Source organism: Gigantopelta aegis, chromosome 1 (genome assembly GCF_016097555.1).
Source record: "Gigantopelta aegis isolate Gae_Host chromosome 1, Gae_host_genome, whole genome shotgun sequence".
Lineage (NCBI taxonomy): Eukaryota > Metazoa > Mollusca > Gastropoda > Neomphalida > Peltospiridae > Gigantopelta > Gigantopelta aegis.
The window spans coordinates 31,574,244-31,598,337 of NC_054699.1; the positions used below are offsets into that span (position 1 = coordinate 31,574,244).

Below are 24,094 nucleotides of genomic sequence, written 5' to 3' on the forward strand. Positions count from 1 at the left end.
GCAGAGACAGAGATACAGATATAATGAGACATACAGAGAAACAGTGAGGGAGAGAGAGAAACAGACAGACAGACCTGTATTGCAAAAATAACTGAAAGTTGTTAGCCAAATTGTCATCGTTTCTAACAAAGGAAAGTTCTCTTTGAATAATGAAACTTTTCATGAAAAAATCCCGTTATCAAAACTATATATTCACAGAGACACACACAGATAAATACAAAGATGGACACACAAACACATAGAGAGAGAGAGAGAGAGAGAGAGAGAGAGAGAGAGAGAGAGAGAGAGAGAGAGAGAGACTGACAGACATATAGAGAGACAGAGACAGCGAGAGACAGAGACAGAGACAGAAACAGAGACAGAGACAGAGAGAGCGTCCGTTTGGTTGCGTAAAATTTATAATTTTCTTTTCCCAATACAACTTATTCTAACATTATTATTATGCAGAAGCAGGATGTGAAGGATCTGAAAAAAGAAAATTGATGTGTAATCTATAGTACGAATAAACAACATTTAGTTAAAAGTAAACTGATGCAAATTAAGGAGAATTCAAGGGCTGGGATAGAAAAATGTGCAGCTTACATATGCATTCATTGGATTGTGTATATGTATTCACCTTTGTATTATTTTAGCTAGGATCCAAATTTTCATCCATACGTAGAGTATAATCAATGCACGACAAAATAATCATCTCCTGTTTTAAATGTATATGTGTTTCAATTCAATTATTTTATTGCCTTAAGCTGTAAGCTTATCAGCACAGCATATATACACAGTATGTATAAACGCAGAAGAGAATTCAATTATTATATTCCTCAATTACACGCTTTTGGTTTTCATGTTAGGTAATAATACAATGAAATATATAAACTAAATGTTACCTACATGCATAAAAGTATTACATTCACAAACAGTATAAAAGAAAAGTGACAACTAGTATGCTTTTAGACAAGAGAGTGCCTTAACTTATAATTTTTGTGCCAAACTAATATACTTATCAATATTAATTAAATCTTTAATGTATGCTTCTTTAACATCACAAAGTATTTTAATCAGCTGTTGCTGTTCCGATAATTATGATACAGACTACCCACACAAGCTACTATTTTTGATACACAGCTGTAGAACATACTTGGTTCTTCATACCCCAACCGAATAGCACTGGTTGGAACAAGAAAACAATGTATATTTAGGGGGTTAGCGTTAGAAATTTCGTATCGCAGGCGAACCATCGACCATCGAAATAAATCTAAACACAAAGTTTAATATTATTTCACTTTGTATATATTAAACAAAGGCCTATACCTATGTTGTAATCTGACGTTTTAAGCCTTTATTACAGAATGGGCATTTTTTTATTACAAAATGGGCACCTATTTATTATTACAAAATGGGTCCGATTTTATTACAAAATGGGTACCTACGTTTATTACAGAATGGGTCGGTTTTTATTACAAAATGGGTACATATTACAAAATGGGTCGTTTTTTATTACAAAATGGGTACATATTACAAAATGGGTCGTTTATTACAAAATGGGCCTCAACAGCTGAGAAATCGTTTAATATGCCCTTCCCTGTAGCCAGTAGATGCCACGGTCTTTGATATACTAAGAGGCGGAGAACTGGCTGGGACGATCGATCCTGCGGACCATTGCTCCTAGAAGTGCTGTACATTGTGCGACATCTCTCCCCGTTATCAATAACTGATGTCTAGACGTGTCATTAAAGATAATTTCCCTCTCTTTTCAAATCCGAAAGGAAAACACGAATCCTTTTCACCTTTTGAAAAAGACCTACCGTTCCTGTATTCCCTGACTACAGACCCTGACTGCAAACATAGCACGATTGTGTTTATATTATTAATATTTGCATAGAGGGAGGCCAGACATGCTGTTATTTAAATAGTGTTTGATACGTCAAAATCTAGGTATATTTAGCGGAAAAAAAGCAACTACTTTTAATCACATGGAAAAAATATGGCTGGACGGAGACGAAATGGTATTGGCTGTGGGGTTTTGAAGATAGTGGCTAGTCTAATGATCTACTGTTTGGAGACGAATATTTTGTGAATTATGTTTTTTTTTGGTGTTTTTTGTGTGTATGATAAGTTTGCTATTTTGTTGCTTAGAGGAAATCGGGGTGGGGTGTGGATGGAGAAGAAAAACCCCAGTTTGTTTGTTTTGTTTAAAGGGGCATTCCTGAGTTTGCTGCATTGTAAGATATTTCCGACTAATAAAATATTTCTACGATAAACTTACATATTAAATATATTTTCTTGTTTAGAATATCAGTGTCTGTACAATCAATGTGTTTCTGGTCGCCTTAATATTTGTAAGGAGCCCAAATTGGATTCTGTTTTCAAATAATTTCGTACGTACGAAAAAATTATATTTTAGGAAATTTAACCTAGTAAAAATATTAGAACGATCAGAAACACGTTTAATATACAGCCACTAATATTTTATGTACAAAAATATATCTGATATGTAATTACAATCGTTAAAAAGTATCTGTTAATCGATAACACCTTAAACGTTGCAGCAAACTCAGGAATGTCCCTTTAACGACACCACTAAAGCACATTGATTTACGAATCGTCGGCGATTGGATGTCAACCATTTGATAATTTTTACATGTAGTCTTTGGAGAGCTACACAGCTAGATTTCATTTCAACTGATTTTCATGCTTATATTCAAGCACGCTGTCCTGGGCACACACATCAGCTATCTGGCCTGTCTGCCCCGGACAGTGGGTTAGTTGTTAAAAGAGAAGAGGGTGTAGTGGTCTTACACCTATCCGTTGAGTCGTTAAAAGTCGCCCTGGGTGGGAGCCGGTACCGGGCTGCGAACCCTGTACCTACCAGACTTATGTCCGATGGCTTAACCACGACGCCACCGAGGTTGGTTTTCTTAACATTTTTCCATCAGTAGCAATGGATCTGTTATATGCACCATCCCACAGACAGGATAGCACATGTCACAGCCTTTGACATACCAGCCGTGGTGCACTGGCTGGAACGTGAAATAGACCCACCGACGTGGATCGATGATGCAGAAGAAACAGTGTTACTAAGCTAGAATCTCGGATAGTAGTACAGTCAAGATAAACGGTTGAGTATCTTATTTATTACGTTGACACTTGTTATGGGTCGCAGGTCCAATAGATGACAAAATGTTTTGAAGAAGAACGGTCCGTAGCTAGTCTCCAGTACGAAACTTCCTTTTCTTTTTCACGTTTATTTAGTTTTTCAAGACCAAAAAGTAACTTGGTCTTATCTGAGCCTCTGTCCCATCCCATCCCATCCCATCCCGCCCCATCGTCTATTACGCCATGAGTACAATACTGTATGGGCAGCCATATTGAGCATTCATATTTAATCCGTATATAGTACTTTAAAGGAAGGAAATGTTTTATTTAACGACTCACTCAACACATTTTATTAACGGTTATATGGCGTCAGATAAATGGTTAAGGACCACACAGATATTGAGAGAGGAAACCCGCAGTTGCCACTTTATGGGCTACTCTTTTGGATTAGCAGCAAGGGATCTTTTATATGCACCATCCCACAGACAGAATAGCACATACCACGGCCTTTGTTACACCAGTTGTGGTTCGCGTTACGGGAAACTAAAATTACTGTCCTTGAATTTAAAGTTAAAATTTGTTTCTTTAACAACACCACTAGAGCACATTGATTTATTAAATCATCGGCTATTGGATGTCAAACATTTGTTAATTATTAACATGTATAGTGTTAGAGAGGAAACCCGCTATATATTTTTTTCCTTTAGTAGCAAGGGATCTTTTATATGCACCATCCACGGCCTTTGATATACCAGTCGTGGTGCATTAGCTGGAACGAAACAATAGCCCAATATGCCCACCGACTGGGATCGATCCCAGACCAACAGCGCATCAGGCGAGCGCTTTACCACTGGGCTACGTCCTGCCCAGATCCTTGAACTGGGCCCGTGTTTATAAAACGTTTAGAGTCCAGACTCAATCTTTAATGACGTCACATTCATACAATTTGAATGGCGTTGTCATGACATTACTGTCTCAGACTATATTAGAGTTTCGAGTAAAGACTTCAAAAGTTGTATCAGTACAGGCCCTGGTCTCAGGGGAGTCATGGGGAGCCAGACTGATAGCTCACTGTAAACGGTGAGATTTGATCCAACCGAAACAGGTTATTATTCCAGGGGCCAGTTATTGAAACGTGAGTGTAACTAGTGGTTAAGAGATATTATAAAAACCTGGCCTGGTGCTTAGACAATTTTAGAGTCTAGACTCAAGACTCTAATAGAGTCTGGGACACTAATGCCATGACAACGCCATACAAATTGTATGCGTGTGACGTCATTAGAGATTGCGTCTGGACTCTAAAAGTTTTATAAGCACGGCCCAAGATATTAAATGACTACAAAAAAAATTAATTAATAAACAATTAAAAAATTAAAAAAATAAAGTTTTTTTTAGAAAAGACTTGACTTAGAACAACATAATTAAATTAAATTATTTTTTGTGTTTGTTTGTTGTTGTTGTGTTTGCTTTGTTTGTTTGGTTGTTTGTTTTGTTTTGTTGTTGTTGTTGTTTTGTTTTTTTGTTTTGTTTTTTTGTGGGTTAAGTTGTTTTATTTTGTTCTTTTTAATGCAAAGATCATTAAAGTAAAAATACTAGACTAACCCAATGTTAGCTTAACCACGTTTTGAACAACTTGGCCCAGGTTGTTATCCACTGTGACCAGTTTCGGGATACAGAGGCTTTTTAAAGGGACTTCGCCCTCAAAACGAAAGTTGTTTGTTTTTTTCCACGAAAAGATTGATGATCTGGGACCCACGTAATTTTGTTTCCGCACCTCCTTAACTAAAAATGTTGGGTTTTTTATGCAAATGGTGTCTGTGCGTGCGTGCATGTGTATGTGCGTGTGTGCGTTCACGTATGGCTCTCTGTGTCTGCATGTGTCTATCATCTCTCTCTCTCTCTCTCTCTCTCTCTCTCTCTCTCTCTCTCTCTCTCTCTCTCTCTCTCTCTCTCTCTCTCTCTGTGTGTATCTGTGTTTGTGATTGTGTGCGCCTGCGTGTGAATATATGTTACAAAACTAGTATATAGCTAAGTGAAAAAGATTACAATCCTTGTTTGAATTATCTCTTTTATATATATTCTGAAGCATTTAAGGTCGACTTATAAAAGAGACTAAATTATGAGGTGGTAAACACTGAGTCAGTAAATATTGAGACGGGGTGGTGTGACAATCATTCCAGAATCCTCCCGTCGGTGTTTGTGTATATTGACTGACATCTGGGGTTAAGTTCAGTCAGCCGTTTGCCGATAACGTTTTCTAGACTATTGTGTACGCTACACGTCAGAAAAAAATGTCATATATCTTATCCAGTCATACTTTGTACAGATTAAGTACCAAGACCTACAAATTAATTTTAGAAAAACGTCATGGTGTTTTATACGCTAACTGATTTTTTTTTATATAAGTTACTTGTATGATACTATATTATTAATTGCATTTAGGGGTTTTAGTTAGATAAATCTTTTATATATTTTATTTCGTGTTAAATATTTTAAATGTGTTTTAATGTAATATTTATAATTTTTTTATCTATGTCGATTACTAATATTTTTATAGTCTCTCATTACTATATATGGAGTGGCTCAGTGCTATTTTAGATTTTATTATGGTTAGTGATGTTTTATGTTTTAACTGAGGTGAGACTTTAATAAACAATATGTCTGTCTGTCTGTCTGTCCATCAAATGGAATGACGATGTAGGCCAGTAGGAACCGGGTGGAGTGGCGGTCATGATGTGTACCCCCACCCCACCCCACCCCACCCCGCCACTAGATGTTGTGTCCACTCCCACCCACCTTTATTCCAGATATCGTTCCTACGGGACTGACATACAGGAACCAGTGAAAATAGTTTGCCATCATTTGCCGAAAAATTACTGTCTGAACTTAGACCTGTTCTTTTGTTTCAGTCACTGCAGCTGATTGGCTAATTACTGACGCAGGCGATGATTTACCACACCAATCAAAGCGCTCCGTCCAGTTACCGTCCAGCACAACAGAAAACCCCTTAACAGAACAAAGCAAAGGTGAGCAAAAACATTTTTCGGCGTCTTATCCAGAAAGTTTAAGGGCAGACAGTATAATTAAGGTTCAAGCACGCTGTCCTGGGCACGCACCTCATCTATCTGGGCTATTTGTCCAGGACAATGGGTTAGTTGTTAGTAGTTAGTGAGAGAGAAGAGGGTGTAGTGGTCTTACACCTACCCATTGAGTCGTTAAAACTCGATCTGGGTGGGAGCCGGTACCGGGCTGTGAACCCAGTACCTACCAGCCTTATGTCCCATGGTTTAACCACGACATCATCGAGGCCGGTTGTTTCCCTGTAAAGAATCTGATGTTTTATTGAATTGTTTCATATTTTTCAGATGTATTTTACGGCATGGTTGGGATTGTTTCTGGTACAATACTTGTGGTGCTGTGTGTTGGCCTGTATTGCTGGTGGAATGTGTAAGTCTTATTTCTAACACATCAATATTTCCCTGGTATTGGGATGATTGGGGTCACTGTCCCAGATATTATAGGATTTTATCAGCTATGCTTCTATAGTCCGTTCCACAGGGAACGCCTTTTTTCATACTATGGAATTTACTACAAGTTATTTATTTATAAGCCGATTGATTTGTAAATTGCACACACAAATAGTATTTATTTGTTATTTCCAATATACTTTTACTTTTCTTCTTTCGTCAAACTAAACTGATTTTATTCACCAAAAAACCCACAACATTTTATAGAATGAAGGGACGGACTAAAAGGTTTCACTACACAAATGTTATTTGCCATTGAAATCCAGGTTAAATTTTCCAAGTTGAAATGAAGCTTGCCAGTAGAACAGGTTCTCGTTGGCACTAGCATGATACACCACTGCGAACATACATTATAATTATAGGCATTTATTTTCACTCCAAAATTGAGAACATTTCCATCACAGTTTGGTTTTTTTTGGGGTTTTTTGCTAAATGACCGAATCTAGCTGTAGTACCGGTCCGAACCACCTGTTCTTCCGCTATACAACCATGTCCCAAAACGTTAATGCACACAATATTGCAAAATAACGAGCAAAATCCAGCCAAAACGCTTACCATTAAAAATACAAATTGTTTTAATTCTTCCCCAATTACTAAATGTGACTATGTGAACCATAACATATGACACAATTAGGAACTATACAGAATGAACTCTCACCCGGAAGTGAACTGTGTAGTGAGACCTAAACTCTGATAATCCCAAAGGTTATGTCGGGTTTTTTTATTCCCAATTTTGCACAGATTAAAATAAAAACAAGATAATAATACAATAATACACCAATAAAAGTACACAGGCTACTCCTATGGAGTTATGAGAGACTTTCAAATCAGAAATAGTTCAACAAATATATTTACAAGAAGTAAAACTGAAAACTATAAATTATGTATAAATATATACGAATAAATTCTTTTGGCAACGTCATAAAAATAAGATGGCAACTTTTGGCAACCCCTAGTTCGTAGGATCCATACCATAGCTATTCCGTAAACTAACGGATACGACCCGCAAACAATAATATGATGATGATGATAATAACTAGTTTAACGTGCCCATATACCACTAGGGTTTCGAACACGCCCATCCCGAGTCCGACCTCCGATAAGATCGGTGGCCTGACTCGGGATGGAGGGGGGGGGGGGGGGGGGGGGGGTTGAAAATGGGCAGAATTTTGAAAATAGCAATTAGTAATAGAATAAAATATATGCTTAACGACATCCCAGCACGAAACATACGTCGGCTATTTGGGTGTCAAACTATGGTAAACGCAAAGCATGAAGTGATGATCAACATCAATATAAATATGCAAGAGGTAAATAACGAAGGAAGGAAATGTTTCGTTTAACGACGCACTCAACACATTTTATTTACGGCTATGTATGGCGTCGGACATAGGGTTAAGGACCACAAAGATATTGAGAGAAGAAATCCGCTGTCACCACTTCATGGGCTACTCTATTCGATTAGCAGCAAGTTATCTTTTATATGCACCATCCCATAGACAGGATAGCACATACCACGGCCTATGTTATACCAGTCGTAATGAACTGGCTGGAGCGAGAAATAGCCCAATGGGCCCACTGACGGGGGTCGGTCCCAAACCGACCGCGCACCAAGCGAGCGCTTTACCACTGGGTTACGTCTCGCCCCACAGAGGTAAATAAAAACAATGTAAAGAACTGTGCAAAAAATACAAATATCACTGATAGGTAAAATTAAAATTTAGAATAAAAGTCAGTATGACGTAGAAATTGTAATATAAGTTCCGGATGGAATCGAAAGGATTCCATAACATTTCATTTGTCCAAATATATCTTTTCTAGTGTCTTTAAGATGATTGCACGCCACCAAAATGTGGTGCACCACCAGACGCAAACAATAAAGTCAATCTTATCTTTAATGTTTGGTATATATTTGTAGTAGAAACACGTTAATGAAAAGAATGAACAATCAAATATAAAGTTTAAAGGCGCAGACGCTGGTTTCAACCCGTGAAAATGGACGCTATCTTTAGTCAATCTACAAACCTTCAACACGTTTCGGTAAGGTTATAACAGAGAGAAGCTAAAGTCTCTGATGTTTAAAAGGGGAAATACCATCCAAAAGCAGACTAGAGCTTGTTTCGATAACCATTACGTGTTAGACGAACGTACGTCTTTAGAATGATGAATTTTGGGGTACTACAAAAGCCTGGATGACTAGAACCATTTCTAAATACTAAAATGTGCATGTACTTCTAATTTAAATGACCAAAAACGGCTTTAATTGTGAAAAATACGTCGTAGTGTTTAAAAATTAGGTTCTGTCACATTAATTAGATAAAGTAATGAAGGAAATATATATTCAAACTCCATGAGCAAACGATATTCTTCACTATGTGCAAGTATTGCTGTTTTTCTTTTACAAACTGTAAATTTTTCTTATTCTAAAACTTTTTACACATATAAAATAATTTGTTAAAAAGATCAATTCATTTATAATCTGTTAAAAGATTAAATTAATTTAAATTGTTCTGTTTACACTATAAATGTCCTGTATTAAAACTTACGTTTTGACAAATAAAGAAATAAAATAATACGCGCTGGATACAAAGGTAATAATACATAATCAGTGAACGTTAGATACCATTTACCATCAAAATGTATCTAACGAGCGAACGTTTTATCCTTTTAATGATATATGTATTATATTTTAATGTTTGTAATCCCTATGAACTGTATGTTTACGGCTAATAAAGTATATACGAGAATGTCGCCAAACCCTTTTCCCCCCAAATTGCTTAACTTGGTACATGAATATACATAATTATATCATATTCATGATTAACTGAAACGAAGAAATGTTAAATAATAATAATAATAAATGTAGCAAAAATGGGCGAATAGTTTTAAAATTGGACTTTTGCTTACATATGTAATGTCTAACCTACCATGCAGAGTTTGATCTAAATGGTCTTTCTAGAATTTAGACGACCAAAAAACAGCACACTCTGTGTTACGTTTACATTTTCGAGACTTTGAAATGGTGAAATACCCTCAAAAAATAGACTAAAACTCGACTCCATAACAGTTAACTCTCAGACGCACGTGCGTTTTTAAAAATATGAGAAATGCAGTTTGTGATATTAAAAACACCAGGATAACTAAAAACACTTCGAATGTACGGAAAATGATAATATACACAATAAAATCAAAGTAAAGTATGATTTCAGTTATCAAAACTGGTTATAATAGTAAAACGAATATGCCTTAGCGTTTGAAACCTTTAAAGGGACATTCCCGAGTTTAAGATGTTATCAACTAACAGATACTTTTTAACGATTGTAATTACATATCAAATATATTTTTCTGCATAAAATATCACTGGCTGTATATTAAACGTGTTTCTGATCGTTCTACGATTTGTTAAATAGGTTAAATTTCGTTTTATTTCTTAAAGTATATTTTTTCGTACGTACGAAATTATTTAAAAAGACAAAATCCAGTTTGGGTTTTTTACAAATATTAAGACGACCAGAAACACATTGAATATACAGACGCTGATATTCTAAACAAGAAAATATATTTAATGCGTATTTTTAGACGTTAAAAGATTTTATTAGTCGGAAACATCTTACAATGCAGGAAACTCGGGACAGTCCTTTTAATAAGGCATTCAATTAATACACATTTTGGCGGGATTTAGCTCAGTCGATTGAGTGCTCACTTGGGGTGCTGGCGTAGCAGGATCGAACCACCTCGGTGGATCCAACCAGTACACTACAACTGGACACGGGTCGTGGTATGTGCTTTTCTGTCTGTGGGAAAGTGCATATAAAAGATCCCAGGCTGGTAGGTACAGGGTTCGCAGCCCGGTACCGGCTCCAAGCCCAGAGCGGGTTCTTAAGGGCTCATTGGGTAGCTGTAAGGTCACTACACCCTCTTCTCTCTCACTAGCGACCAACCAACTAACAACTAACCCACTGTCCTGGACAGCGTGCTTCAACCTTAACTGGATATAAGCACGAAAATAAGGTAATGAAAGATAAGCCAGAAACAAAACACATCTTTTTCATAATTTTTCTAGGCGCACACTGATCCTCTCCCTCCCCCTAGGTACAGGTCTGTAATGACGAAAATAAAAGTGGTTAAGCTTCTGAATCGCATTGTGATACCTGGGATCGATCCCCGTCAGTGGGCCCATTGAGCTATTTCTCGTTCCAGCCATTGCTCCACAACTGGTATAACAAAGGCCGTGGTATGTACTATCCTATTTGTGGGATGGTGCACATAAAAGATCCCTTGCTGCTAATCGAAAAGAGTAGCCCATGAAGTGGCGACAGCGGGGTTTCCCTCTATATATCTGTGTGGTCCTTAGCCATATGTCTGACGCCATATAACAGTAAATGTGTTGAGTGCGTCGTTAAATAAAACATTTCCTTCCTTCCTTCGCATTGTCATACATTTAAGGTTGGGTTTGTATCATAGGCCTACTTAGGTACACAAAAGTGGAGGGTTCAGCGCCACATTCCAGTTCCTGTCCCGAGTCAGACCCCCGATTTTATCGGAAGCTGGAGTCTGGATAGGCGTGTTCGAAACCCAAGTGGTAGAGGAGCACGTTAAACTAGATATGAGTGTTAATCCAGGATCAGACGGCCCTAATTTGATATTTGATATATGTATAACTGATAGTGAGATACATGCGCACATATCTCCTGCATATATGCTGCAATTTAGACAATTGCCAGTCTTTAATGTTCGATATGTTGCACAATATCTGCAACCCAACATCATATAATATGTACTAGGACCTATATATTCAACCAGTTGTCTGGTTGGTTTCTTTATTCAGTATGTTTCACAAATTAAAAATCTACAAACTTATATTTGAAGAAGCGTCAGTTTTTAATATTCAGTTTGTTTCACAAAATCGACATCCTAACATCATAACAGATGTACTCTTTAACTAATAGTCATTTTTTAATATGAAGTGTGTTTCACAAAATCGACAACCTAGCATCGTAACAGATGTACTATTTAACTAATAGTCAGTTTTTAATATCTAGTGTCTTTCACAAAAACTACAACTTAGCATCGTAACAGATGTACTATTTAACTAATAGTCAGTTTTTAATATTCAGTGTGTTTCACAAAAACTACAACCTAACATTATAAAAGATGTACCATTTAACTAATAGACAGTTTTTAATATCCAGTGTGTTTCACAATAACTTTAACTAATAGTCACTTATTAATATTCAGCATGTTTCACAAAAACTACAACCTAACATCATAACAGATGTACTATTTAACTCATAGTCAGTTATTAATATTCAGTATGTTTCACAAAAACTACAACCTAACATCATAACAGATTTACCATTTAACTACTAGACAGTTATTAATATCCAGTGTGTTTCACAATAACTACAACCTAACATCATAACAGATGTACCATTTAACTAACAGTCAGTTTTTAATATCCAGTGTGTTTCACAATAACTTTGACTAATAGTCAGTTATTAATATTCAGTATGTTTCACAAAAACTATAACCTAAGATCAAAACAGATGTTCTGTTTAACAAATAGTCAGTTTTTAATATTCAGTGTGTTTCACAAAAACTACAACCTAACATCATAACAGATGTACTATTTAACTAACAGTCAGTTTTTAATATTCAGTGTGTTTCACAAAAACTACAACCTAACATCGTAACAGATGTACTATTTAACTAACAGTCAGTTTTTAATATCCAGTGTGTTTCACAAAAACTACAACCTAGCATCGTAACAGATGTTCTATTTAACTAATAGTCAGTTTTTAATATTCAGTGTGTTTCACAAAAACTACAACCTAACATCATAACAGATGTACTATTTAACTAATAGTCAGTTATTAATATTCAGTATGTTTCACAAAAACTACAACCTAACATCATAACAGATGTACTATTTAACTAATAGTCAGTTTTTAATATTCAGTGTGTTTCACAAAATCACCAACCTAACATCATAACAGATGTACCATTTAACTAATAGACAGTTATTAATATCCAGTGTGTTTCACAATAACTACAACCTAACATCATAACAGATGTACCATTTAACTAACAGTCAGTTTTTAATATCCAGTGTGTTTCACAATAACTTTGACTAATAGTCAGTTATTAATATTCAGTATGTTTCACAAAACCTATAACCTAAGGTCAAAACAGATGTTCTGTTTAACAAATAGTCAGTTATTAATATTCAGTATGTTTCACAAAAACTACAACCTAACATCATAACAGATGTACTATTTAACTAATAGTCAGTTTTTAATATTCAGTGTGTTTCACAAAATCAGCAACCTAACATCATAACATATGTACTATATAACTATTAGTCAGTTTTTAATATTCAGTGTATTTCACAAAAACTACAACCTAACATCGTAACAGATGTACTATTTAACTAACAGTTTTTAATATCCAGTGTGTTTCACAAAAACTACAACCTAGCATCGTAACAGATGTTCTATTTAACTAATAGTCAGTTTTTAATATTCAGTGTGTTTCACAAAAACTACAACCTAACATCATCACAGGTGTACCACTTAACTCATAGTCAGTTATTAATATTCAGTATGTTTCCCAAAAACTACAACCTAACATCATCACAGGTGTACCATTTAACTAATAGTCAGGTATTAATATTCGGTGTGTTTCACAAAAACTACAACCTAACATCATAAAAGATGTACCATTTAACTAATAGTCAGGTATTAATATTCAGTGTTTTTTTTCACAAAAACTACAACCTAAAATCATTTTAAGATGTACCATTGAACTAATAGGCTTGGTATTAATATCCAGTGACTAAGTCACAAACAACTTTAACTAATAGTCAGTTTTTAGCGCGGCAGCATGTTTTACAAAAAACTAAACCCAAATCAAAAGAAAAATACTAGTGATGATTTATAAGTAGTCTATATTCCAAAAGTTAAATTTTATACAAATTTCCAATATACCCCAAAGTCAGAACTGGTAGAAAATAAGGTATTTACCGTGTTTGTGAGCGTGCTATAATTGGCGTTTAGGTCTTATAGTTTTGTGTGTGTTCACAATAAATGATCGAGGCCCCCGAAAAATTGGATGTCGCCTGCAAAACCAGAAACAAACAAAATACTATTGACGTTAGTCTTGGGCTCTAGCAGATTCCGGATAGATAATTTTCTACTTTGCATTTTCTAACATGTTGTGGATACCGTTGAGGTATGTAGGTAGTATAGGTAGGTAGAACTGCCCAAAATTAACCACATGTTTGTCCATTTCTGGTTCATTTTACGACTACGTGCTTACATCCAATGAGTTTGCAGCACATTCTTGTTGTGGAGGGTTGCGTATTTGATAAATAGTGTAAATTCATTTTCTAACTGACTAGCGTTGTGTGAACCTGTCTAGCAAGGCGTGAAATTATGTTTATCGTGTTCCCCGTTTACCGAATAATATGGAGAAAACAAGACAGGCCTAACCACGACACCACCGAGGCCGGTCACCACATGTGATGCGGACACCACCTGTTGGCTTGATATAGGATAAATAGTGTACATTCATTTTCTAACTGACTAGCGTTGTGTGAACCTGTCTAGCAAGATGTGAAATTATGTTTATTGTGTTCCCCGTTTACCGAATAATAAGGAAGAAACAAGACAGGCCATGCATTGAATAATGTTACATTTTTCATTATTATTATTATTCGCATGTTCATAAAACAAATTATTACGTTTCTAAACATTAAATTAAATGTTGTAAATGAAATCCGTCATTAATATTAAAATAAGGTTTTAGTTAAACAGTGTTTCCATCATCAGTCCTAGTGTGGCATTACGTGTATTAACATAAAATTGAAAGATGTATTAATGTTTCAGTTGTTCCAGCTGTGTTCACGTAATGGATGAGAAATTATTGTTTTGTTATTATTTTTATATTTTTTTAATTAGTGTTGTTGGTAAAGATGGACGGTATACCGTGTAAAACGTTCGGTATCGCTATTGTGGCAGCAAATCTAAAAATACAGCCATTTCGGAACTGAAAACTATTCCCGCCAATAATTAAAACACTACAAAATATATATCCGACGAGATTTACACTTGGCCGGGTGTAGACCAGTGGTAAAGCGCTTTCGTAATGCGTAATCGGTCTAGCATCGATCCCTGTCGGTAGCCCATTAGGCTATTTCTCGTTCCAGTCAGTGCACAACGACTGGTATATCAACGGCCATGGTATGTGTTATCATTTCTGTGGGATGGTGTATATAAACTATCCCTTGCTACTAATAGAAAACTGTAGCTGGTTTCCTCTTTAAGGCTATATCAGAATTACCGAATGGCTAAAATCCAATAGCCGATGATTAATAAATCAATGTGTTCTAGTGGTGTTGTTAAACAAAACAAACTTCTTGTTTTACTACAATGTTTAAATATTACTATTTGTCTCATCCGTGTGGTGAGTTATTATTAATTTACATGCAACAATTATGGAAAAGTAATAACAAATTTATATCCATGCATTATATTAAACCTATATTACCAAATACTGACTTTTTACCATTAAAGGGACATTCCTGAGTTTGCTGCAATTTTTAAGATGTTGTCGACTAACAGAGACTTTTTAACGACTGTAATTACATATAAAATATATTTTTCTGCATAAAATATTAGCGGCTGTATATTAAACGTATTTCTGATCGTTCTAATATTTGTATTAGGTTAAATTTCATTTCATTTCCTAAAATATATATATTGGGGTTTTTCGTACGTACGAAATTATATGAAGACAAAATCCAGCTTGGGCTTCTTACATATATTAACACGACCAGAAACACATTGAATATACAGACACTGATATTCTAAACAAGAAAATGTATTTAATATGTAAATTTAATCGTAGAAATATTTTATTAGTCGGAAACATCTTACAATGCAGCAAACTCAGGAATGTCCCTCTAATTCTTAATAGTAAAGTAAAGTAAAGTTTTTTATTTAACGACGCCACTAGAGCACATTGATTTTTTTTTACCGTATCATCGGCTATTGGACGTCAAACATGTGGTCATCCTGACACTGTTTGTAAGAGGAAACCCGCTGTCGCCACTACATGGGCTACTCTTCCGATTAGCAGCAAGGGATCTTTTATTTGCGATTCCCATAGGCAGGAAAGCACAAACCATGGCCTTTGTTGAACCAGTTATGGATCACTGGTCGGTGCAAGTGGTTTACACCTACCCATTGAGCCTTGCGGAGCACTCACTCAGGGTTTGGAGTCGGTATCTGGATTAAAAATCCCATGCCTCGACTGGGATCCGAACCCAGTACCTACCAGCCTGTAGACCGATGGCCTGCCACGACGCCACTGAGGCCGGTACATTCTTAATAGAGTCATGCCCCAATGTTTAGCTACGAACTTTTACTGTTTGTCCCATACGTGTGGTGAATTATTAATTTACATGCACAAATTATGAAAAAGTAATAACAAATTCATATCCATGCATTGTATTAAACCTATATTACCAAATACTCACTTCTTGCTAGAGTTTGTGTTCATGCGCCAATCTTTAGCTACGGTTATCGTCATCTATGAGCAACTGGCTAAATTGGTGACTATGTTACAAGCTCTGTATATTTTCATACCAACCCTGTGAAACTTATGCAACTACAACGACCGGATCCCTATACATATAAATATTCATACATGTGGTTATGTTTCATTGTACAGTATTGTTCGGGCCGTGTAGTAGCTAGGCGAACAAAGCCATACTGTGCTGGGGTCATGCCTGGATAGACAGACTCTCATATTCATTAATTTTATTTCAATTTAGCTTTGTGCGTATTTCCAGTTAAGGTTCTAGAACACTACCCTTGACACACACCTTCGCTATCTGGGTTGTCAGGCTTTCTGTCAAAGGGTACGAAGGGTAAAATTACATACCCTGGAAATTTCTAAATATATATATATATATATATATATATAGATATATAGATATATATATATATATATATATATATATATATATATATATATATATATATATATATAGATATATAGATAGATATATATATATATATATATATACATATATTTAGAAAGGTTGTAGTAAGAGAACTGATGTTTAAAACTGGTCAAAAACATAACATGTGGTGTCCAATTTTAAAAAGATTCGAAACTCATAATCACCTAATAGGGGTACTTGTTTGTCGTTCTTTTTTACATACCCATAGTGAATATGTCAAAAATGATCACCTTAAAGAACGTTTCATGTGTTACAATCCTAACCAATTTTCTGTTGTTTTTCAGAGAACTTTATCCTGCCGTGAGTTTCAGAAATATTTCCTATAAAACAAGAGCGTGAAAATACGGATGTGTATACAAAAATGTAAAACTTTTGACTCTGTGTTCCGCAGAGATATGTTTTAGAAAGTGCTGAAGCTTTGTCGTTCAGACTAAGTACATTCTAGAACATCTTGAATTAGCTTTGTCGTTCAGACTAGGTACATTCTAGAACATCTTGAATTAGCTTTGTCGTTCAGACTAGGTACATTCTAGAACATCTTGAATTAGCTTTGTCGTTCAGACTAGGTACATTCTAGAACATCTTGAATTAGCTTTGTCGTTCAGACTAGGTACATTCTAGAACATCTTCAATTAGCTTTATCGTTCAGACTAGGTACATTCTAGAACATCTTGAATTAGCTTTTGGATCATTTTAAAACTTCTAGAAGATCTGAAGCTTTGTCGTTCAGACTAGGTACATTCTGGAACATCTTGAATTAGCTACATCTTGAATTAGCATTATAGAACATCTTGAATTAGCTTTTGGATCATTTTAAAACTGAAAAGTGCTGAAGCTTTGTCGTTCAGACTAGGTACATTCTGGAACATCTTCAATTAGCTTTTGGATCATTTTAAAACTACAAAGTGCTGAAGCTTTGTCTTTCAGACAAGGTATTTTCTAGAACATCTTGAATTAGCTTTTGGATCATTTTAAAACTGAAAAGTGCGAAAAAAATCGCATTATCAGGTTGATATTGGAGCATTACCATAAGCGGCCCAGGCTGATACTGATTCATTGCAACAAGCGGTCCGGGCTGATTCCGGAACATTACCACAAGCGACCTAGGCTGATACTGGAACATTACCAAAAGCGGCCAGGCACATATTGGAACATTACCATAAGCGGCCCGGGCTGATACTGGAACATTACCACAAGTGACCCAGACACATACTGGAACATTACCACAAGCGGCCAGGCACCTACTGGAACATTACCACAAGCGACTCGGGTTGATACTGGAACATTACCACAAGCCGCCAGGCACCTACTGGAACATTACCACAAGCGGCCCAGGCTCATACTGGAACATTACCACAAGCGGCCCAGGCTCATACTGGAACATTACCACAAGCGGCCCAGGCTCATACTGGAACATTACCACAAGCGGCCCAGGCTCATACTGGAACATTACCACAAGCGGCCCAGGCTCATACTGGAACATTACCACAAGTGACCCAGGCTCATACTGGAACATTACCACAAGCGCCCCGGGTTGATATTGGAACATTACTACAAGCGACCCAGGCTGATACTGGAACATTACCACAAGCGGCCCAGGCTGATACTGGAACATTACAACAAGCGGTCCAGGCTGATACTGGAACATTACTACAAGCAGCCCGGGATAATACGGGAACATTACCACAAGCGGCCCGGGATGATACTGGAGCATTACCAGAAACGGCCCAGGCTCATACTGGAACATTATCACTAAGGAATATATTTTCTGATATATTTATAAAATCAGTGTCATGGCGTACGAGAAATTTAGTGTATGTTTGTACTGTATCATGTTACTCTATATACTAACCATGTGACTGTATACACATAAAACTCAATTTTTGTTGCTATTGTTCATCGTTCATGTGTATAAAAGAAGGAAGGAAGCAAATGTTTTATATAACGGCGCACTCAACACATTTTATTTACGGTTATATGGCGTCGGACATATGGTTAAGGACCACACCGATATTGCGAGAGGAAACTCGCTGTCGCCACTTCATGGGTTACTCTTTTCCATTAGCAGCAAGGGATGTTTTATGCACCATCCCACAGACTGGATAACACATACCACGGCCTTTGTTATACCAGTAGTGGTGCACTGACTGGAGCGAGTCATGTGTATAAATACATTTGTAAAAATGGCAAGTCCTGTAGTATAGTTCTGACTATTTTGTCCAGATGCGGCCTAATTCACTACATTCTCGTGACTGCGACTTCGCTGTCCATTGCAAAAAAAGTTACATTTAGACTTGAACTTTATCTTTAACTTGAACGTGGACACATTTGGTTTAAACTTCTGGGTCCAGTTTCTTGTTACTATTATAGTAAAACAAACATAGTTAAAAATACACGTTTTCATTTTCTTTTGTACTTAAAATGCTCCATTTTTCGTAATGATGTAATTTTCTTCGTGAAATGGATGCCGAACACTTGTAAATGTATGCCCGGTATATAACTGCGAGTTGCAGACGTAAACTTACGATGTTTTGTGAAATTGCCACTTGTACCACGTGAGCGTTGACACTTGTTTTCAAAATATCTAATCATAATATTCACGTTATAGTCAATCAGGCCAGGGGGTCGACCGGTACCAGAGAGTTGACCAAGTTTTTTTGGTATCGTTAGAAAGGTATACATCCCTGGAGTTCATTTCTGCCTGATAGCAAGCTGGAAGTAGTAGCTTAAGTGTTGTATGACATTGTGACACACCCCCCCCCCCCCCGCCTCCAAAATAACGACAAACACCAATTCGCACCAAATACACTCCCTTCCCACCCAAAATCCCTCCCTGCTTATCCAGTGATATAAAATGAACTGTGTATTATAATTAAGGTGAAAATTGCGTACATTAATATATTAAGGGGATATACATAAAGTATGCCCAGGGGTGAGGGAGGTGGGGTGGAGGTGGTTTTTGGATATGATGTGCAAATACATTACAGAGGAGACAAGTTTGCTTACAAAGTACCCACCTCCTTGTTTAGGTATAAATATTTCACAATTTCATTACTAGAGTTGTAAACTTTAAAAATCAGTTATCTTAAAATATGAAAAGAGTGACATCGTATGTTATTCCCGTGGACCCTTCAAATATGTATTTGAAGCACTCTTGCATTTGTCATGGAAAGGTTTCATGAAAATCATTAAAATCACATTGTCACAATAATAGCAGGTCTAAAAGTCATTAGAGATCTCCATGATGAATTAACACCAGATGTCTTCAGAAATACCATGGCTAATCAACAGCTGAATTATCTTCTCTATTACTTCTCAAAACATTTTCTGAGAACGGCCCATGGGGCACTCTCCGCCTTCCGGGTTAGCTACATGGACATGCTAGGAGACTGATACGAGCATCGCGAGAAGGTGATTGGAACCTGCATATGGCTTCAGTACGTTCACTCATCCCATGGTGCTTTCCTACGACAGATGATATATGCACGTTATTTGAGTGCATATTATACAGAGATGTCTCAGTTACCAACAAATTATCCCGATGTTCACAAAAGTTTTACGAAGGTGCATTCGCTGTCCAGATAGGACCGTCAAATCCATGTGTGAAAATACCAGTTTATCAGACATGTGAAGAAACTGTCAGTAAGGACACCAAAGCATCATGCTGAACCTGCCGTTTTAGTCTGAAATAGTGCCAGTAAGTCGGTATTACCTGACTACTGAATATAGGAGTGGATATGTTAGAATGTTCCGTGATATGCTGGGCTTGAGCAAGAGTGATCTTCATAAGGCAGAACTGAGCAATCGGCGTATAAAGAAAGATGAGCACCCAGTTGCATCAATAGTGGGTGTCATAGATGATTTTGTGAGTCTTTGTCAAGAATCAGTTGATTTACAAAACATCTCTAATGCAACTCAAAAGGGCATTGCTGATGACATATCTAGGGCTCAAATACTAGGAGAAGGGCTATATCAGACATTCAAGGTACAGCGTCTTGACAGTGATCCTCCAACAGTAACATTCCATGACCCTCTCCCAAAAGCTATGTTAAAAACATTCACCCATACCAATAAGGGAACAAAGATCAAGACAAATGGTCAAACAATGATGCTCAAATCAACAACAAACTTGTTTAGTACCTTGATCCTAATGGCACAGACACGAGATATTGATATGAGAGAAGTTCTCGAATATCCTCTTGGCCCTGTTCACTGGTCTCTTGCAACTGCTGATGGGATGTTATGCGAGACCAGCAAATCTGTTCTGGCGAAGACCCTGCAGAAGAATGCAGCACTGGCAGAAACAATTCCAAGGCACTCAGCTTGCATAGTTGATGGAATCTCACGTGTGAATAAAATAAAAGGAGAACGCAAAACCTTTGGTGAACTGTCCTCGTCCATCTTGTCCATAGCACTCCATGAAGCATCAGCTGCAAATAGTGATCGCATTGACATCGTGACATGGTGTATACCGGGATACTTCTATCAAAGGCATGAACAGGCAAATGCGAGGTCAAAATGGTGACCTACAATACAAGAATGTCACATCCAGACAAACAGTAGTCCAGTGGCGAAAGTTTCTTGTGAGCACTCGAAGCAAAACAAACGTCTTGCATTACTAGTGACCGGATCCAACCAGCAAGTTAAACGGTAAAGCACTATGTCACATGTGATGAGCAGTGCCATCAAATCACAGAAGCAGGCTGTGTGGATGTTCCTGAACTGCAGTCAAGTCAAGAAGAAGCAGACACCAGAATTCTTCCAGGCAGTTGTGATAGTCTGAGATGATACAGACGTCTTAGTGCTTTGTCTCGCTTTCAAAACAGACATAACATTCACCCTCTATATGAAATGCAGAACAACAGCTAGAGTTAGGTATACTGACATTGACAACATAGCGATGTTACTAGGGTGTTCTGTTAGAACAGCACTCTTAGGCATGCACACATTCACAGGCTGTGACAGTGTCAGTACATTTGCTGGGCATGGGAAGATCAATGGTCTGAAGCTCCTTATGGCAGATCCTTTAATCCAGTCTTTATTCCAGCAAATGGGTGTAGAATGGAACTTGAAAGCTGGTATGTTCTATAAAATGGAAGCCTTTACATGTCGTTTAGGTCTCACTACACAGTTCACTTCCGGATGTGAGTTCATTCATCACTATAGTTCCTAATTGTGACGCATGTTATGGTCAATATATTCACTTCTAGGAAATGGATTAAAACAATATGTATGTTGAATGGTAATCCTTCTGGCTGTATTTTGCCCGTGTTATTTTGTAATATTGTGCACAGACATTTTGGGACATGGGTGTATAGCACAAGAGACAGCCGGGGTGAATCGGTTAATGAACCACCTGTTCGGACAGGTACTACAGCCAGATGCGGTCATATAGCAAACAACTGAGACGGAAATGTTCTCAGTTTTGGAGTAAAAATAAATGCTTATATAATGTATGTTCGCAATGGTGTACGTTGTTTGAAGTTGGGCAATTTAACATGGATTTCAATGGCAGATGACATTTGTGTCGTGAGACCGTATACGAACCTAAGTCAACAACAACAACATCCGACAACAAATTTAAATACCTGGTATTATTGGGGAAGAAGTGGCAGATTGATCCTCACCAACGTCCAAAATGTCATGATGCTTTGCTAACACATACCATGCAAGCTAATTATCAAGAAGCTGTCTGGAGGAGGAGTTTAAGAGCCAACGCCAACGTTCGAACACCACATGGCAAAGGATGGAGAGTCGGTGCAACTGGGGAGAAACAGCTCTTGGAAATTAATTGAGTCCATTGGGTTCCCGCTCCCGAGACTCTTCTTAGTATGATGGCCTGTAAATGCTCGAGGTATTGTGTTCTGTCTAACTGCACATATCTATCAAATGACTTGAAAATGTTCTGCAAAATACGAAACTGTAGTAACCAGCATCACTGGTGATGAGTGTCGTTAAACAATCATTCATCCACTGGTGATGAAGACAGCGATGCACTGGATGATTTTATTGCATAAACACATTCACAAACATCATGAATATTCATGAATATTTAGTAAAGTCCTAGTATTTAATTAAAATAGAATGTCAACCCGTTTTCTGTAATCAAAGCACAAGGGAGAGTCAGAAGGTATTTTGGTAAAATAGCTTTTAGCCATCTCGTCTATAGCACAGCTGCCACTTCTTAAGGTATCCGTTTACAGGATGTTATATATATATATATACTCCTTGTACTGACTGTAGGATAACCATCACTCCCAGGTTAAAGGTAAAAAAACAAATTGAATACATTATTTTATTTTAAATATATAATCATTGAATAAATTAAAACATAATTTTTAACGTTAGTTGAATGCAGCATGTCATACACACACACAAACACACACAACACACACACACACACACACACACACACACACACACACACACACACACACACACAACATACGCACGCACACACACACACATACATACATATACAAATTGATTAGTTATATTTAAAGATTATTCAACTAGCAGGTTGTTTTCGTTATTTTGATAGGGGGTGTGTTCGACATGGCGTACAACACTTAAGCTACTATATTCGGCTTGCTATCAGGCAGAAATGAACTCTTGGGATGTATACCTTTCCAATGATACAAAATAATCTTGGTCAGCTCTTTGGTACCGGTTGGCTAAAATTTCCATCTGACCTGATGGACTATTATGTCAAAACAGTCAAATGGTTAGCTCTTCACCACAGTAAAACAGTTATGACATTTAACATCAGTAACCTTCATAATAAGACCAAGTTATAGCATACGAAACTATACTGACGTCAAAACTCTGAAAGTGCATTGAAGAAAAAAAAGAAGAAACATGTCTATCGTTGAAAAAAAAAATATATATATATATATATATATATATATATATATAGAGAGAGAGAGAGAGAGAGAGAGAGAGAGAGAGAGAGAGAGAGAGAGAGAGAGAGAGAGAGAGAGAGAGAGACATACATATACATATACATACACACAGATATACATACACACATTCATATACATACACACATTCATATACATATACATATACATATACATATACATACACATACACATACACATACACATATACATAGATATATATATATATATATATATATATATATATATATATATATATATATATATAAGAATTGACCGTAATTACTTTTTGGTTCATGCAAGTATGAACCGAAAAAACGATGTGCTCACTGTATGACTCCGCGTAGGGTCATACAAAAGTGTGCACATCGTTTTATCGGTTCATACTTGCATGAACCAAAAAATAATTGCGGTCAAATCTTATAATTAAATTTATATGCATACTTTAACAATACATAACTGAATTTATTTTGTTTAACTTTAAATATGCCTGTAGTATTGTTTGTGTAAACTCCATTGATACTTATGTCGCGTTAGAATGCAAACGTTCA

General features: G+C 36.7%; 1 long non-coding RNA gene across 1 annotated transcript; it reads left to right on the top strand.

Annotated features, from left to right (window-relative positions):
- Positions 1-4,090: 4,090 nt before the first annotated feature.
- On the top strand, positions 4,091-17,321 carry LOC121367724. Its single transcript, XR_005957426.1, has 4 exons — positions 4,091-4,225; positions 6,000-6,116; positions 6,456-6,537; positions 16,929-17,321. It is a non-coding gene; the product is annotated as an uncharacterized LOC121367724 (long non-coding RNA).
- The last annotated feature ends 6,773 nt before the right edge of the window (positions 17,322-24,094 follow it).